Source organism: Callorhinus ursinus, unplaced genomic scaffold, assembly GCF_003265705.2.
Source record: "Callorhinus ursinus isolate GAN/ISIS: 27379988/994484 unplaced genomic scaffold, GSC_fseal_2.0 scaffold19, whole genome shotgun sequence".
In the NCBI taxonomy this organism is placed as follows: domain Eukaryota; kingdom Metazoa; phylum Chordata; class Mammalia; order Carnivora; family Otariidae; genus Callorhinus; species Callorhinus ursinus.
In genome coordinates, this window is record NW_027397081.1 from 36,574,072 (window position 1) to 36,593,509 (window position 19,438).

The 19,438-nt window shown below is 36.4% G+C and overlaps 1 long non-coding RNA gene across 1 annotated transcript in view; it reads right to left on the reverse strand.

Moving 5' to 3' along the window:
- LOC141374601 (uncharacterized) overlaps positions 1-19,438 on the reverse strand; it is a 143,703-nt gene that overhangs the window by 57,518 nt on the left and 66,747 nt on the right. The window contains exon 2 of the long non-coding RNA XR_012381617.1: positions 9,887-9,970. This is a non-coding gene — a long non-coding RNA (uncharacterized lncRNA). The remainder of the gene's footprint in view (positions 1-9,886; positions 9,971-19,438) is intronic.

Here is a 19,438-nt window from a genome sequence, read left to right on the forward strand (position 1 = left end):
CCATGCAAATTTTAAGGCTATTTGTTCTAGTTCTATGAAAAATGCCATTGGTATTTTGATAGAGATTGCACTGAATCTATATATTGCTTTGGGTAGTAAGGACATTATAAAAATATTAACTTTTCTGATTTTCTGATCCATGAACATGTAATATCTTTCCATTTATTTGAGTCTTCAATTTCTTTCATCAATGTCTTATAATTTGCAGAATACAGGTATTTTACCTCATAGGTTAAATTTTTTTCGAGGTGTTTAATTATTATTGGTGCACTTATAAATAGGATTATTTTCTTAGTTTCTCTTTCTGATAGTTCATTGTTAGTGTACAGAAATGCAACATATTTGTGTATATTAACTTTGTATCCTGAAACTCTACTGAATTCATTAATTAGTTCTAATAGTTTTTAGGAGGAGTTTTAAAGTTTTCTATGTAGTACCATATCATCTTCAAATAGCAACAGTTTTACTTCTTTTCCAATTTGAAATACTTTATTTTTCTTGTCTAATTTCTACAACTAGTCCCTCCAATACTATTTTGAATAGAAGTGGCAAGAACAGACATCTTTTCTTTGTTCCTGATTTTAGAGGAAATGCTTTCAGCTTTTCACCTTTGAGTGTGATGGTCACTATGGGTTTGCATATGTGATCTTCATTATGTTGAGATGCTACTTCTATGCCCATTTTGTTGAAAGCTTTTATTAAAAATGAATGTAAAATTTTATCAAAATCTTTTCTGCATCTGTTGAGATGATCTTAAGATTTTTTATCCTTCCTTTTGTTAATGTGGTGTATATGTTGACTGATTTGCAGTAACTGAGTCATCCTTGCATCATTGGAATAAATCCTACTTGATCATGGTATCTGATCATTTTAATGTATTATTGAATTCACTTAGGCAATATTTCATTGAGGACTTTTATTGAAGAACGTTGTCCCCTAATTTTCTTTTTATGTGGTGTCTCTGGTTTTGGTATTAGGGTAATGCTGGCTTTGTAAAATGGGTTTGGAAGTGTCAATTTTTTGGAATAGTTTGAGAATTATACATATTAACTCTCCTTTAAATGTTTGGTAGAATTCATCTCTGAAGCTGTCCACTCCTGGACTTTTGTTCAGTTTTTTTATTACAATTTCATTACTAGTTAATTGGTCTATTCAGATTTCTTATTTCTTCCTGATTCAGTCTTGGGAGATATGTTTCTAAGAATTTATTCATTTCTTCTAAATTGTCCCATTTGTTTGCAGGAAATTGTACACAGTAGTCTCATGATCCTTTGTATTTCTGTGGTATTGGTTGTAACTTCTCTTTCATATCTAATTTTACTTGAGCCCTCTCTCTTTTATTCTTGGTAAATCTGGCTGAAGGTTTATCAATTTTTTTCAATCTTTTCAAAGAACTGGCTACTAATTTCATTAATAGTTTCTAGTTTTTTTGTTTTGTTTTGTTTTGTTCTTTAGTCTCTATTTCATTTATTTCCACTCTGATCTTTATTGTTTTCTTCCTTCTACAAACTTTGGCCTTTGTTTTTTCCTTTTCTGGTAACTTTAGGTGTAAATTTAGATTGTTTATTTGAGGATTTTCTTATTTAATGAAGTAGGCCTGTATCACTATAAACTTCCCTCTTTGAACTGCTTTAGCTGCTTTGAACAGCATTTGGGGATATTGTGTTTTCATTTTCATTTGTCACAAGGTATTTTTTCTTCCCTCTTTGATTTCTTTGTGGACCCATTGCTTGTTTAGTAGCACATTGTTTAGCCTCCACATGTTTGTGTTTATTTCAGTTTTCTTCCTGTAATTGATTTTTAATTTCATACCATTGTGGTCACAAAGAGATGATGATGATTTCAATCTTTTTAAATTTAGTGAGACTTGTTTTGTGGACTAACAGGTGATCTATCCTGAAGGATTTTCCATGTATACCTAAGAAGAATATCTGTTCTGCTTCTTTTAGATAGAATGCTCTGTATATATCTATTAAGTTCTCTGGTGTAGTGTATCATTTAAGACTAATGTTTCTTTACTGATTTTCTGTCTAAATGATCTATCCATTGATGTAAGTGTGGTGTTAAAGTCCCTTATTATCATATCCTAGCAATTTCTCCTTTTCTGTCTTTTGTTATTTGCTTTAGGTATTTTGGTGTCACTATGTTGGACACATAGGTATTTATAAGTATGATATCCTCTTGTTGAATTGATTCCTTTACCATTCTGTAATGCTTTTTTTTTTTTTTAGTCTAAGTACAGCTACAGAGTTTGCTTTTCATTTCAATCTGAATGGAATAGTTTTCTCTATCTCTTCACTTTCAGTCTGTGTGTGTCTTTAGATTTGAAGTGTACCTCTTCAGTATATAGATAGGCTTTGCTTTTTTATGCATTAGCCACCCTATTTCTTTTGATTGGAGCACTTGGTCCATTTACACATGAAGCAACTCTGGATATGTACTTATATTCTATATTGTTTTCTAATCGTTTTTGTAGTTCTTCTCTGTTCCTTTCTTATTCTCTTGCTCTTCTCCCTTGTGCTTTGATTTTCCTTATTGTTATGTTTGTATTTCTTTTTCTTTATTTTTGTGTATCTATTATAGGTATTTGGTCTGTGGTTACCTTGAGGTTCATATAAAGCATCCTATGTATATAGCAGTCTATTCTAAGTTCATGGTCACTTAAGTTTGAGTTCATTCTAAAAGCATGAAATTTTTGGAGGGAGCTAAGATGGTGATGTAGTAGGAGGACCTTAGGCTCATCTCATCCCTCAAACACAAGTAGATAACTATTAAATCATTCTAAGTACCCCAGAAATCAACCTGAAGAGTGATAGAGCAAACTCCACAACTAAAGGGAGAGAAGAAGCCACATCAAAGAAGGTAGGAAGTTCAGAGACATGGTTTGGGGGAGAAATGGATTGCAGATGCTGCAGAGGGGAGGGAGCTGTGGTAGCAGAGAAAGGCTAGAGAGAGAGAGAGGAGCACACAGGGAACACACAAGGAGAACATTTCCCCAAAGCCATTGACTGGGGAAAAAAGATGGGCTGATTTTTTGTGAGTTTTTGCAACCAGTAGGCAAACTTTGAACACTGACTGCTTCCTTGCACCAAGTATCACACCTCTGCACTCTGGCACAACTGCCCTTCTCAGACAAGCTTGCCTCAGTCCCAGCACAGCAGACCCCTTCTCCAGAAGGCCAGCAGAAACCACTGAGCACATCACATATCCCAAACAGGAGTTCTGAAGGGCTTTAGTTCTAGTGGAAGTAGTATCAAGTCTCATTTAACAAACAGACCAGCATACCAGGTTAAAACTTACCACATTCTGGCCAAGTAACAAACACTTACCATTGCAGGAAAGGAGAGCCTCTTCAGACCACTGACCTGAAGGATAGAGCAGCCAAAATACAATAGCAGAGTGTATGCAGTGCACACCAGATACATTCCCTGAAACTCCAGGCCCTGGACAATATATGACCTCTTCTTCATAAAGTGAATTCTCTCAGGAGCAAGAAACATAGTGGGCTTTTCTAACAGAGAGAAGAAGGCAGAGACTTAGACAAAATGCCAAGACAGAGGAATTCATCCCAAATGAAAGAACAACCTAATGTCATGGCCATATGTCTAAGTGAAAGATATAAGTAGCATGTCTTATGGAGAATTTAAAGCATCAATCATAAAGATACTCACTGGGCTGGAGAAAAGAATGAAAGATTTCAGAAAGGCCCTTACCACAGAGATAAAAGCATTAAAAAAAGAATCACTCAGAAATAAAAAATGTAGTAACTGGAATTGGAAACAAGCTTGATGCAATGAACACAATGCTGGAAGAGATAGAGGAATAAATAAGTGATATAGTGGACAAAATAATGGAAAATAATGGTGAACAAAAGAGGGAAAGAAGAATTATGTAACAGGAGGATAGACTTAGGGAATTCAGTGACTACATCAAATGTAATAACATTTATATCATATGAGTCCCAGAAGAAAATGAGAGAGAAAAGGGGGCAGAAATTATTTGAGGAAATAATAGCTGAAAACTTCCCTAATCTGGGAACAGAAATAGATATCCAGATATAGGAGGCACAGTGAACTCCCATTAAAACCAACAAAAGCAAGCCAATGCAAAGACATACTGTAATTAAATTTTCAGAGATATAACAATAAAGGAAAAAATCTTAAGAGCAGCAAGACAAAAGAAGTCTCTAACTTACTAGGGAAGAGCCATAGGCTAGCTGCAGATCTCGCAAAAGAAACTTGGCAAGCCAGAAGAGAGTGGCATGAATGGTGCTGAATGGGAAAAATCTGCAGCCAAGGCTGCAGCAAGACTATCATTCAGAATAGAAGGATAGATAAAGAGTGTCCCAGACAAACAAAAACTAAGGAGTTTGTGACCTACTAAACCAGCCCTACAAGAAATATTAAAGGGGACTCTTAGAGTGGGAAGGAAAGAGCACAACTGACAAATCTGAGAAAAGAACAGAGAAAATCTCCACAAACAATGACAAGACAAGAAATAAAATGATGCTAAATACCTATCTTTTAATAAAAACTCTGAATGTAAATGGATTAAATGCCCCAATCAAAAGGCACAGGGTGTCAGAATGGATAAAAAACAAGACCCATTTATATACTAACTACTAGAGATTCATTTCAGACCTAAAGACACCTGCAGATGGAAAGTGAGGCAATGGAGAAACATTTACCATGCAAATGGACATCAAAAGAAAGCCAGAGTAGTAATACCTATATCAGACAAATAGACTTTAAAACAAAGATGGTAATAAGCGATAAAGAGGGGAACTATGTTATTGTAAAGGGGACAATCCAACAAGAAGATCTAATAAATGTAAATATTTGTGCACCCAATATGGGAACACCCAAATGTAAAAAATAATCAATAACAAACATAAAGGAACTCATTGAAAATAATACAATAATACTAGGGGATTTTAACACCCATTTACATAATTTACAGATTTACAGATCATCTAAACAGAAAATCACCAAGGAAACGATGGTTTTGAATAACACACTGGACCAGACGAACTTAACAGATATATTCAGAACATTCCATCCTAAAGCAGAATACACATTCTTTTCGAGTGCACATAAGACATTCTCTAGAATAGATCATATACTAGGTCACAAATCAGGCCTCAAGAAATACACAAAGATTGAGATTATATCGTCATGCTTTCTGACCACAGTGCTATGAAACTTAAAGTCAATCACAAGAAAAAAATTGGAAAGACCACAAATACATAGAGATTAAACAATGTGCTACCAAACAATGAATGGGTCAGCCAGGAAATTAAGAAGAAATTAAAAAATACATTGACACAAATGAAAATTAAAACACAAATGGACCATTAAACACAATAGTCCAAAACCATTGAGAGGCAGCAAAAGTGGTCCTAAGAGGAAGTATATAGCAATACTGGCCTACCTTAAGAAGTAAGAAAATTTTCAAATAAACGGCCTAAACTTACACCTAAAGGAGCTAGGAAAAGAACAACAAATGAAGCCTAACACCAGCAGAAGAAAGGAAATAGTAAAGATTAAAGCAGAAATAAATGATATCGAAACTAAAAAACCAATAGATCAGATCAATGAAAAGAGGAGCTGGTTCTTTGAAAAAATTAATAAAATCGATAAACCCCTAGCCAGACTTATCAAAAAGAATAGACAGTCATGTATGCGTAGAACAAAAATGTTAAACCATTGTCTTGACTGTCTTACTGAAGTGTTTAGGAATGAAAGTTTGCAGTTTGATAGATTTATCAGTATCAAATTGAGGGAAACCAGGTGTGGGGAATGGGTAAGTTTAGAGCTCTGGGAATTGTAAGATGACTTTTGTAACTTCTGTTCTGTAGGTTACGTATGCACCGTTAGGGTTTGATCTGCCTTTGCCGGCAGGTCCAGTGGTTTAGGAGTAGGCTTTAGTGTAAACGTCTAGCTGCCTCTGAGTCATCCGAGATGGGTGCTTTGTGGATGGGGTTGGCAGCACGTGGGGAGATCAGAACAGCTCTTCTACCATCTGGCCTCTTGCGATGACTGGAATGTGAGCTCAGATACTTTGGACATTCTTACTAAGAGGTAGTAAGGTAGTGATAAAATATGACCAGATGTTTGAAATTTAGGTCACAAGTGTGAAATTCTGAAATTTACATAAAAATAGTATGTGCAATTTAATATTTGGTATTAAAAGAAATCATCCTTTGGTGTTTCTCAGCCGCCATTAGAGGGCTTGAAACATACCTGGACAACCCAGTTAGCACTCAGAGTGCTTTTTGATGCCTTAGAAATAGGAAGCAATTTTTTGTTTGACAAAAGCTAGGGAGGAGAAAGTCCATTCTAATAGCTGTTAGAGATGCCTCTCAGGAAAAAGTGCTTACCTTGTTCTTTTTGTTCCTGGCTTTCCTCAGTTTGTGAGATTACTCTATTTTTTTTAATATAATTTTATTTCTTTCAATGAATTTGAAATAAAAAACATTGGAATAATGAAAAAAAAACAAAAAGAATAGACAGAACCCAAATAAATAAAATCACAAATGAGAGAAGAGAAATAACCAACACCACAGAAATACAAATAATTATAAGAGAATATTATGAAAACCTATATGCCAACATATTGGACTACCTGGAAGAAATGGATAAATTCCTAGAAACATATAAATTACCAAAACTGAAACAGGCAAAAATAGAAAACTTGAACACACTGATAATGAGCAAAGATACTGAATCAGTAATCAAAAATTTCCCAACAAAGAAAAGTCCAGGGCCAGATGGCTTCACAGATGAATTCCACCAAACAATTAATGAATAGTTAGTACCTATTCTCAAACTTTTCCAAAAAATAGAAATGGAAGGAATACTTCAAATTCATTCTAGGAGGCCAGCATCTCCCTAATACAAAAACCAAATAAAGACTCCACTAAAAAAGAGAACTACAGGCCAACATATCTGATGACCATGGACGCAAAAATTCTCAATAAAATATTAGCAAAACAAATCCAACACTACATTAAAAGAATCATTCACCACGACCAAGTGGGATTTATTCTTGGGCTGCAAAGGGCAGTTCAATATTCACAAATCAATCAAGTGATACACTATATTTATAAAAGAAAGGATAAGAAACATATGATCCCTCCAATAGATGCAGAAAAAGCATTTAGACAAAGTACAACATCAGTCATGATAAAAACCCTCAGCAACATAGGTTTAAAGGGACCATACCTCAATATAATAAAGACCATATATGAAAAATCCACAGCTAATATCATCCTCAATGAAGAAAAACTAAGAGGTTTTCCTCCACCGTCAGGAAGAAGAAGGGATGTCCACTCTCACCACTGCTATTTAACATAGTACTGGAAATCTTAGCCGTAACAATCAGTCAACAAAAATAAATAAAAGACATCGAAACTGGCAAAGAAAGAAGTCAAACTTTTACCATTTGTAGATGACATGACACTCTCTATTGAAAACTCAAAGACTCCACCAAAATACTGCAAAAACTGCTACATGAATTCACTAAAGTTGGAGGATACAGAATCAGTGTACAGAAATCTGTTTCATTTCTATACACCAGTAATGAAGTAACAGAAAGCGAAATCAAGGAATCAATCCCATTTACCACTGCACCAAAAATCACAACATACCAAGGAATAAACCTAACCAAAGAAGTGAAAGATTTATACTCTGAAAACTATAAATAACTGATTAAAGAAATTGAAGATGACAAAAAGAAATGTAAACATATTGCATGTTCATGGATTGGAAGAACAAATATTGTTAAAATATCTATATTACCTAAAGCAATGCACACATTTAATGCAATACCTGTCAAAATACCAACCAAATTTTCACAGAGCTAGGATGAACAACCATACAATTTGTATGGAACAACAATAGACCCTGAAAAGCCAAAGGAAATTTGAAAAAGAAAAGTAAAGGTGGAGGTATCACAATCCAGACTTAAAGTTATATTACAAAGCTGTAGTGATCCAAACAGTATGGTACCGACACAAAAATTCACACAAAGGTCAACTGAACAAAATAGAAAACCCAGAAATGAACCCACAACTGTATGGTCAATTAATTTTCAACAAAGCAGGAAAGAATATCCAATGGGAAAAACACAGTCTGTTCAACAAATGGTGTTGGGAAAACTGGACAGCAACAGGCAAAAGAATGAAACTTTCTTACACCTTACACAAAAATAAATTCAAAATGGATTAAAGACCTAAATGGGAGATTTGAAACCTTAAAAATCCTACAGGAGAACACAGGCAATAAACTCTTTGACATCAGCCATAGCAACTTCTTACCAGAAATGTCTCCTGGGTGAGGAAAACAAAAGCAAAAATCAATTATTGGGACCTCATCAAAATAAAAAGCTTCTGCAGAGCAAAGGAAACAATCACCAAAACTAAAGGAAAACTTATGGGATGGCAAAAGATATTTGCAAGTGACATATCTAATAAAGGGTTAGTGTCCAAAATATTAAGAACTTATAAAATTCAACACCCCCAAAATGAATAATCCTATTTAAAATAATGGGCAGAAGATATGAATAGACATTTCTCCAAAGACATACAGACGGCCAATAGACACATGAAAAGATATTCAACTTCACTCATCATCAGGGAAATACAAATCAAAACTACAATGATATAGCACCTCACACCTGTCAGAATAGCTAAAATCAACAATACAAAGATCAACAGGTGTTGGTGAGGGTGCAGAGAAGGGGGAACCCTCTTGCATTGTTGGTAGTAATAGCAAAATGGTGCAGCCGCTCTGGAAAGCAGTATGGAAGTTCACCAAAAAGGTAAAAATAGAACTGCCCTATGATCCAGCAATTGTACTACTATGTATTTACCCAAAGAATACAAAAATACTAATTCAAATGGATAGATGTACCCAAATGTTTATAGCAGTATTATCTACAATACCAAATTATGGAAATACCCCAAGTGTCCATTTACTGATGAAAGGATAAAAGAGAGGCGGTGGGGAGGAGGAAGATGGCAGAGGAGTAGGAGACCTAAATTTCCTCTGGTCCCAGGACTTCAGCTGGATAGGGATCAAACAATTCTGAACACCTACAAACTCAACAGGAGATCAAAGAAAAGAATAGCAGCAACTCTCTGAACAGAAAAGTGACCACTTTCTGGAAGGTAGGACATGCGGAGAAGTGAATCTGAGGTGATATTCCAGAAGATAGATGGCAAGGGAGGGGGGCCTCCATCAGCTGCTACCAGCAAGTGATAGGACCGCAGAGCACAAAATCAGAACTTTTAGAAGTCGGCTCCGCTGAGGGGCATCGTTCCAGTGGCTAAGCAGTGGGTGGAACCCTCACGGGACAGTGTAGTCTCAGGACCCTCGGGGTCACAGTAAGACCAGGGGTGCATGAGTGCAGCAGAGCTCCCAGGTATCAGAACAGGGAACCAGGTGCAGAGACAGAGCCGAGGCACAGGTTCTAAGCTCAGGGTTGCCATAAACCGCGATCTGCGGCTCAGTCAGGCCACTGATCCTCCAGCAGGGACCCAACAAGTGGCAGATCTGGGGAGATTCCCCTTCCTCCCCCAGGAGGAGCGGCACGGGAGCACACCGCAGGGATATACCGGGTTTGGAAACTCCACACAGGGTCCTATGCTAGAGATAGAAACGCTTGGTCACAGGCCGGGTGAGCACAGAGTGCGGCCAGAGACCGGGGAGATGGGAGTGATTGACTGCTTTTCTCCGGGGGTGCACTGAGAAGAGGGGTCCCAAGTTCTTGGCTTCTCCAGGGCATAGATAGGGAGGCAGCCATTTTCACTCTTGTCTTCCAAAGCTGTAGGGAAAGCTTGCAGGGAATGAAATCTCCCGAGAGTAAACCTGAGCAGATTACTTACCCCGGCCCCCGGCGAGGGCCCCATGATTCTGCCTCTGGCAGAGACATTTGGGAACCACAGCAACAGGCCTGTCCCCCAGAAGATCTGCAAGAACAAGCCAAGACCAAGTTTACCGATCAATGAGAACGGCAGAACTCCAGGGCTAGGGGAATACAGCACATAGATTTCATGGCGTTTTTACGATGATTCTTTAGTCTTTCAAAGTTAATTTTGTTTTAACTTTTTCCTTTTTTTTTTTTTTGAATTTTTCTTTTTCCCTTTTCAACCAACATCTTATCAATCACTTTTTTAAAAAATCTTTTTATTTTGCATTTTTAGAGTCATATTCTATCCCTTCATAGTAGCGAACCTTATCTTTGGTATTATATATAAGTTGTTCTTTCTAAAAATTTTGAGATACACTTTCCTCTAACAGACCAAAATAAACCCTAAATCTCTAGTGTATGGCTTTGTTCTAGTCTCCTGCCTGATCACATTCTCTCCCTTTATTTTTTTTTAAATCCTCTTCTTTCTTTTTTGAACCAACTTCTTATCTTATCAATTCCTTTTATAAAATCTTTTATACTTTACACCTTTCATTCATATTCCATACCTTCATCATATTTACTCTTATTTTTGTACATATATAAGTTTTGCTTTTTTAAAAATTTCAGGAAGCACTTTCTTCTAGAGACCAAAATACACCCAAAATCTAGTGTGTGGCACTGATCTATGCACCAGCCTGATCATATTTAATCATATTCTGTTTTTTGTTTGTTTCTTTCTTTGTTTTTATCTTTATCTTTTTCATTTTCTTTTTTTTTCTTTTTTCTTTCTTTCCCTTTCTTTTCCCACAGTCTCAGGTCTCTTCTGATTTGTTTACTGTATATTTTTCTGGGGTCGTTATTACCCTGTTAGCATTTTGTTCTCATTCATTAATTCTCCTCTGGACAAATTGACAAGAAGGAAAAAATCACCTCAAAAAAGAACAAGAGGCAGTACCGACTGCCAGGGATCTAATCAATAGGGACATTAGTAAGATGTCAGAACTAGAGTTCAGAATGATGATTTTAAAGATACTAGCTGGACTTAAAAAAACATGGAAGTTATTAGAGAAACCCTTTCTGGAGAAATAAAGTACTAAAATCTAACCAGTCGAAATCAAAAAGGCAATTAATGAGGTGCAATCAAATATGGAGGCTCTAACTGCTAGGATAAATGAGGCAGAAGAGAGAATTAATGATATAGAAGACAAATGATGGAAAATAAAGAAGCTGAGAAAAAGAGAGATAAACAACTACTGGATCACAAGGGCAGAATTCGAGAGATAAGCGATACCATAAGACAAAACAACATTAGAATAATTGGGATCCCAGAAGAAGAAGAAAGAGAGAGAGGGGCAGAACGTATATTGGAGCAAATTATAGCAGAGAACTTCCCTAATTTGGGGAAGGAAACAGGCATCAAAATCCAGGAAGCACAGAGAACATCCCTCAGAATCAATAAAAATAGGTCAACACCCCGACATCTAATAGTAAAACTTACAAGTCTCAGAGACAGAGAAAATCCTGAAAGCAACTCGGGAGAAGAGATATGTAACCTACAATAGTAGAAACACTAGATTGGCAACAGACCTAACCACAGAGACCTGGCAGGCCAGAAAGGACTGGCATAATATATTCAGAGTATTAAATGAGAAAAATATGCAGCCAAGAATACTATATCCAGCTACGCTGTCACTGAAATAGAAGGGGAGATAAAAAGCTTCCAGGAAAAACAAAAACTAAAGGAATTTGCAAATACGAAACCAGCCCTACAAGAAATATTAAAAGGGGTCCTCTAAGCAAAGAGAGAGCCCAAAAGTAACATAGACCAGAAAGGAACACAGACAATAAACAGTAACAGTCATCTTACATACAATGGCACTAAATTGATGTCTTTCAATAGTTACCCTGAAGGTAAATGGGCTAAATGCCCCAATCAAAAGACACAAGCTATCAGATTGGATTAAAAAACAAGATCCATCAATATGGTGTCTGCAAGAGACTCATTTTAGACCCAAAGACACCCCCAGATTGAAAGTGAGGGGGTGGAAAACCATTTACCATGTTAATGGACACCAAAAGAAAGCTGGGGTGGCAATCCTTATATCAGACAAATTAGATTTTAAAACAAAGACTGTAATAAGAGATGAGGAAGGACACTATATCCTATTTGAAGGGTCTATCCAACAAGAAGATCTACAATTGTAAATATCTATGCTGCTAACATGGGAGTAGCCAATTATATAAGCCAATTAATTACAAAAGCAAAGAAACACATTGACAACAATACAATAATAGTGGGGGACATTAACACCCCTCCTCACTGAAATGGACAGATCATCTAACCCAAAGATCAACAAGGAAATAAAGACTTTTAATGACACACTAGACCAAACAGACTTCACAGATATATTCAGAACATGCCATCCCTAAGCAACGCAATACACATTCTTCTCTAATGCCCATGGAACATTCTCCAGAATAGATCACATCCTAGGTCACAAATCAGGTCTCAACTGGTACCAAAAGATTGGAATCATTCCCTGCATATTTTCAGACCACAATGCTTTGAAACTAGAACTCAATCACAAGAGGAAAGTTGGAAAGAACTGAAATCCATGGAGGCTAAAGAGCATCCTACTAAAGAATGAAGGGGTCAACCAGGAAATTAAAGAAGAATTTAAAAAATTCAGGGGAACCAATGAAAATGAAAACACAGCTGTTCAAAATCTTTGGGATGGAGCAAGGGCAGTCCGAAGAGGAAAGTATATAGCAATACAAGCCTTTCTCAAGAAACAAGAAAGGTCTCAAATACACAACCTAACCCTACACCTAAAGGAGCTGGAGAGAGAACAGCAAATAAAGCCTAAACCCAGCAGGAGAAGAGAAATTATAAAGATCAGAGCAGAAATCAATGAATTAGAAACCAAAAGGACAGTAGAACAGATCAATGAAACTAGGAGCTGGTTCTTTGAAAGAATTAACAAGATTGATAAACCCCTGGTCAGACTTATCAAAAAGAAAAGAAAAAGGACCGAAATAAATAAAACCATGAATGAAAGAGGAGAGATCACAACCAACACCAAAGAAATACAATTATAAGAACATATTATGAGCAATTACATGCCAGCAAATTAGATAATCTGGAAGAAATGGATGCATTCCTAGAGATGTATCACCTACCAAAACTGAACCAGGAAGAAAGAGAAAATCTCCCAACAAACTAGAGCCCAGGGCCAGACGGCTTCCCAGGGGAATTCTACCAAACATATAAAGAAGAATTACTACCTATTCTTCTGAAACTGTCCCAAAAAATAGAAATGGAAGGAAACTTCCAACTCATTTTATGAGGACACCATTACCTTGATCACCAAAGCAGACAAAGACCCCATCAAAAAGGAGAATTACAGACAAATATCCTTGATGAACATGGATGCAAAAATTCTCACCAAAATACTAGCCAATAGGATCCAACAGTGCATTAAAAGGATTAATCACCACGACCAAGTGGGATTTATCCCTGGGCTGCAAGGTTGGTTCAACATCCACAAATCAACCAATGTGATACAATACATTAATAAAAGAAAGAACAAGAACGATATGATCCTCTCAATAGATGCAGAACAAGCATTAGACAAAGTACAGCATCCTTTTTAGTAAAATGGCAGGATATAAAATCAATGCACAGAAATCAGTGGCATTCCCATACATCAATAACAAGACAGGAGAAAGAGAAATTAAGGAGTTGATCCCATTTATAATTGCACCCAAACCATAAGATACCTAGGAATAAATCTAACCAAAGAGGCAAAGAATCTGTACTCAGAAAACTATAAAATACTCATGAAAGAAATTGAGGACGACACAAAGAAATGGAAAAATGTTCCATGCTCATGGATTGGAAGAACAAATATGTGAAGATATTTCACAATATTTCAATGCTACCTAGAGCAATCTACACATTCAATGCAATCCCTATCAAAATACCATCAACTTTTTAAAGAAATGGAACCAATAATCCTAAAATTTGTATGGAACTAGAAGAGACCCCGAATAGCCAAAGGGATGTTGAAAAAGAAAAGCAAAGCCGGTGGCATCACAATTCCAGACTTCAAGCTCTATTACAAAGCTGTCATCATCAAGACAGAATGGTACTGGCACAAAAACAGACACATAGATCAATGGAACAGAATCAAGAGCCCAGAAATGGACCCTCAACTCTATGGTCAACTAATCTTCCACAAAGCAGGAAGGAATGTCCAATGGAAAAAAGACAGTCTGTTCTACAAATGGTGTTGGGAAAATTGGACAGCCACATGCAGAAGAGTGAAACTGGACCATCTCCTTACACCACACAAAAATAGACTCAAAATGGATGAAAGACCTAAACGTGAGACAGGAGTCCATCAAAGTCCTAGAGGAGAACACAGGAAGCAACCTCTTCAACCTCAGCTGCAGCTACTTCTTCCTAGAAACATCATGAAAACAAGGGAAGCAAGGGCAAAAATGAACTCTTGGGACTTCATCAAAATAAAAAGCTTTTGCACAGCAAAAGAAACAGTCCACAAAACCAAAAGACAACTGACAGAATGGGAGAAGATATTTGCAAATGACATATCAGATAAAGGGCTAGTATCCAAGATCTATAAAGAACTTATAAAACTCAACACCCAAAGAATAAATGATCCAATCAAGAAACGGGCAGAGGACATGAACAGACATTTTTCCAAAGAAAATATCCAAACAGCCAACAGACAGATGAAAAAGTGCTCAACATTGCTCAGCATCAGGGAAATCCAAATTTTAACCTCAATGAGATATCACCTCACACTAGTCAGAATGGCTAAAATTAACAAGTCAGAAAACGACAGATGTTGGCGGCGATGCGGAAAAAGGGGAACCCTCCTACACTGTTGGGAATACAAGCTGGTGCAGCCACTATGGAAAACAGTATGGAGGTTCTTCAAAAAGTTGAAAATAGAGCTACCATACGATCCAGCAATTGCACTACTGGGTATTTATCCCAAAGCTACAAATGTAGGGATCCGAAGGGGTCCGTGTACCCCAATGTTTATAGCAGCAATGTCCACAATAGCCAAACTGTGGAAAGAGCCAAGATGTCCATCGACAGATAAATGGATAAAGAAGAGGTGCTATATATATATACAATGGAATATTATGCATCCATCAAAAAGAACGAAATCTTGCCATTTGCAATGACATGGATGGAACTGAAGGGTATTATGCTAAGCGAAATAAGTCAATCAGAGAAAGACATGTATCATATGACCACTGATATGAGGAATTCTTAATCTCAGGAAACAAACTGAGGGTTGCTGGAGTGGTGGGGCATGGGAAGGATGGGGTGGCTGGGTGATAGACATTGGGGAGGGTATGTGCTATGGTGAATGCTGTGAATTGTGCAAGTCTGTTGAATCACAGATCTGTACCTCTGAAACAAATAATACATTATATGTTAAAAAGAAGAAGAAGAAGATAGCAGGAGGGGAAGAATGAAGGGGGGACATCAGAGGGGGAGATGAACCATGAGAGATGATGGACTCTGAAAAACAAACTGAGGGTTCTAGAGGGGAGGGGTTGGGAGGATGGGTTAGCCTGGTGATGGGTATTAAAGAGGGCACATTCTTCATGGAGCACTGGGTGTTATATGCAAACAATGAATCATGGAACATTACATCAAAAACTAATGATGTAATGTATCGTGATTAACATAACATAATAAAAATTTTAAATAAGTTTTAGGCAACCTTGTTTGGATAAAATTTAGAAAACAAAAAGAGACAAAAAGAGATATTATCTAGAAATTGATTCCCAAGGTCAAGATTATATATACTGTTCTAAGTGTATCTTTATTTTTAGGGCACGTGAGACTCTCCTATATCATGTTTTTTATATTAATTGTGAGGATTACTTGATTTTATGGACAATGTTGTCCTTAATATGATTGAATTTTTAAAAATAATTTATAAGCTTTTAGAGCAATTATGGCATGATTAGAATTTTTATCCATAACACAGGAACCTGTGAGGGTTCCAGCTGATCTAGATTGACATAATACAAATACACAGTACTATTTATCCATTTACATACTTCTCATTCTGAGAGGGTTACATACATCCTTGCTAATTTTTCACAAAAGGAATAAAAATTATTTCATGGATTTTGAATGCTATATATTCCACAGATGGTCACTGTGAGAAGTATGAGTGTTCCCACATAATAGAAAGCTAAAGAGATAAGTAAACTTAAGAGAGATCACACAGATCATGTATTCAATTTTACCATCTCTGTTGTATAATTAAGGAAACAGGTCCAGGGAGATAAGTGAGTTGAACACAGGTATACAATCTTTTTCAGTCAAGAGCCAGAACTAGATGTCTTATCTCATTTCTACCAGTCCAGTGTTTTTATATGTGCTTCATATGTTTTTTAGAATTTATAAGCCACAAATATAAAAATAACATTATTATTATTATTTGGTATTGTTATTATTTATACTGACATTTTTCTTTTCCCTTCACTTGGGGGAAAAGGAGAGGTTTTTAAGGTTTAAGGTTTAAGAATTTTAAGGTTGCCTTTACACTGTCTTTCCAAATGTGACATGATTCTTTTAACTTCCTCTATAAAATTTCTTTCTCAATATTTCACAACTTTTCGTCTTATGTGTTTTTAACTTGTACAATTGCTTGAATTATCAACTAGATTGATACATGTTTCTGTTTTGAAATCCATGTTGCAAATGAATTAGTGTCAATAAAAGCAGCATGCTTTTTTGTTTATCTGCAGAGTGTCTACCTTCTGCCTTGGATATAAGTTCAGCTTTACATTGCTGTAGGCAGAAAATTACACTGGAAAGGGAAGCACACATTAATTAAATCTGATCTAAAGTCATTCCCCGGTATAGGTTATTTCTGCACTGACAGTGTTTTCTCCTGTATAAGCTGCATCACCATCCTTGTTCAATGTATTCTTGACTGAAGTACTACCTAAGCCATGGTAATTAGTACAGAGAGACATAAATGTGTGAGCAAATAAGATATCATCCAGAAGACAAAATAAATCCTATTTATAAGACAGAATATAACCAGTATGTTCTTATTATAACATAAGGAAAATCTCACTAATGTTTTCTATTTTGTGTTCAAATTCCATTCTTATTCTTGTCTACCAATATTTAAAACTTAGTTGATGTGCTGTGATTGCGAAGGTGAAATGAATAGATTAGGAGTTGCACAGCTGTTTACGGTTTTGGTTTATAGCTCTGGGACATCCCATTCTGGAGACATTCCAGTTCATTTTAACAGTAATTAGAAGTACCCCCATAACGAGGTATTGCTGTTGGAAACAACTTCATTAGTTTGGGTGATTTTATTGGTTTCCTTTAGGGTGAGGAACTAGGACTAATAGTTGTAATTTAATAGGAAAATTACTGAAGCAAGAAAGATTCCACTGAATCTTAAATGAGGCATTAGACAGAAGTTTCCTTTCCAAATAATAAAATATAAGAGAGCCACGTTTACCTTAAAAAAATCTTATATAAATGATACAAATTAGCATGAAAGAATGATTTTGGTTAAATGTTTAAATACTGATTAAATAAAACATTAAGTATACATTTAAAAAAAAAACAGGTAAAACTGGCAAAAATTTGTCCATTTAAAGCATTCTTCTTCACAATTTAAAATGAGGTAAAGCCAGCACAGTTGGCTTTTGGAAAATCTGTCTTCCTTTAGATAAAAAAGTTGATTCACTTTTCTAAGCCTGTTCTTTCTTTCTTGTTTGCATTCTTTTATTTCCCTTTCTTTTTTCCCCTCACATATCAGTTCCCTAAGTAGCAAAACTTTCTTTGTCACTAAAAGGATTAATGGGTCAATATTATCACTTTTGGTACACAGATGATTCTCTAGCTGCAAAACACATTATAATCATTTGGGAATCTTTCTTCCCACTTCCAATGCAGTGTGGCTCAGCATTACTTTCACTATTTTATAGATGACAAAATAGACCCAGAGAGGAATTTACACAAGATTTCAAAGCAAATTAGTAGCAAATTAGTAGTCTGAGAAATAACTTTCTATCCTTTTCTCGGAGGCTACATCATGACACCACCATCATTTGGACACAATGCTCTTTTACTATAATAGAATGTTTTCAAATTTCAAAATGTGTGGAGTTCATAATACCTGGATTCTAAAAAATAGAAGCAAATATAGGAGATTATTTATATTTTGGCTTCAAAACAGTCCTCCAGGTACAAATGATAATCTTCTATCAAAAGTGTGTCTCAAGATCTATGGAGCAGGGACTATGTCTGTCATGGTGATCTGTATACCCTAAGTATGCAACACAGTGTCTGAGTACAGCTATTTTTCCACAAATATTGGTTGAATATATATGGTGACAAGTTAAAGAATAAATAAACTGTGAGCAACCCTACTGATCTTCAGTAGCTAGGGTTTCCTTCACTTTTTTGAAAAGCATGGGGTCTATGACCGTATTTCCCACCTCATTTCCACATTTTACACTCCCAATCATTCCTCCTGTTTGAATCCAATTTCCATCTTCTCCACATTCCCGTTCCCTACCATGCAGGACTGAAAAATAACAAACTCTTTCCCAATTATGTTTTTTCATCTGTATTAAGTGATTTCTCACTTTGAAATTTCTAAGATCTTAGATCAGGAAACATTACTGACATTGAGTGGAAATCCAAAATCACCATTTTAGATTGAATGATTTAGATTTCAAAAGAAAAACACAGGAAAAGAATAGGTTATTTGGAGTTACTAAACACTCCCCTATGGGTAATAGTACTATTTCCTAAGAAAGTCATGCAGAAAACTAAGAAAAGGAGAAGACAAAGGAGAAACTGGGGAACACTCAGGAGAAGAGGTAATTTGTAAAAAGACTAACTCCTTAGGACAGACATCATTCCCATAGACTTCTGGGAAGATGGCCAAGTAGGAGGCTCCTAAGATCACTTTGTCCCAGAGACACGCCTAGACAACAGGCACATCAGTGCAGCTAACCCAGAAAACAAGCCAGATACTGGCAGACAGACTTTCCACAGTTAATTGTAGAGAGGAGGCCACATCAAAAAGTTAGGAGGGGTGGAGACACAGTCGGGAATCAAAATTCTGGCAAGACTAGCCATAAATGGGGGTGCCTGGGTGGCTCAGTTGGTTAAGCGACTGCCTTGGGCTCAGGTCATGATCCTGGAGTCCCGGGATTGAGTCCCGCATTGGGCTCCCTGCTCGGCAGGGAGTCTGCTTCTCCCTCTGACCCTCCCCCCGATCATGTGCTCTCTCTTTCATTCTTTCTCTCAAACAAATAAATAAAATCTTAAAAAAAAAAAAGATTAGCCATAAATGGGAGGGACAAAACAAAAATGAAGGGAGAGTACCAGACCCCAAATCAGGCCCCACACACTTAGGGGACCTACACTGGAAAGATGAGTCCTCATAATATTTGGCTTTGAAAACCAGTGTGTCTTAACTTCTCAAGTTTT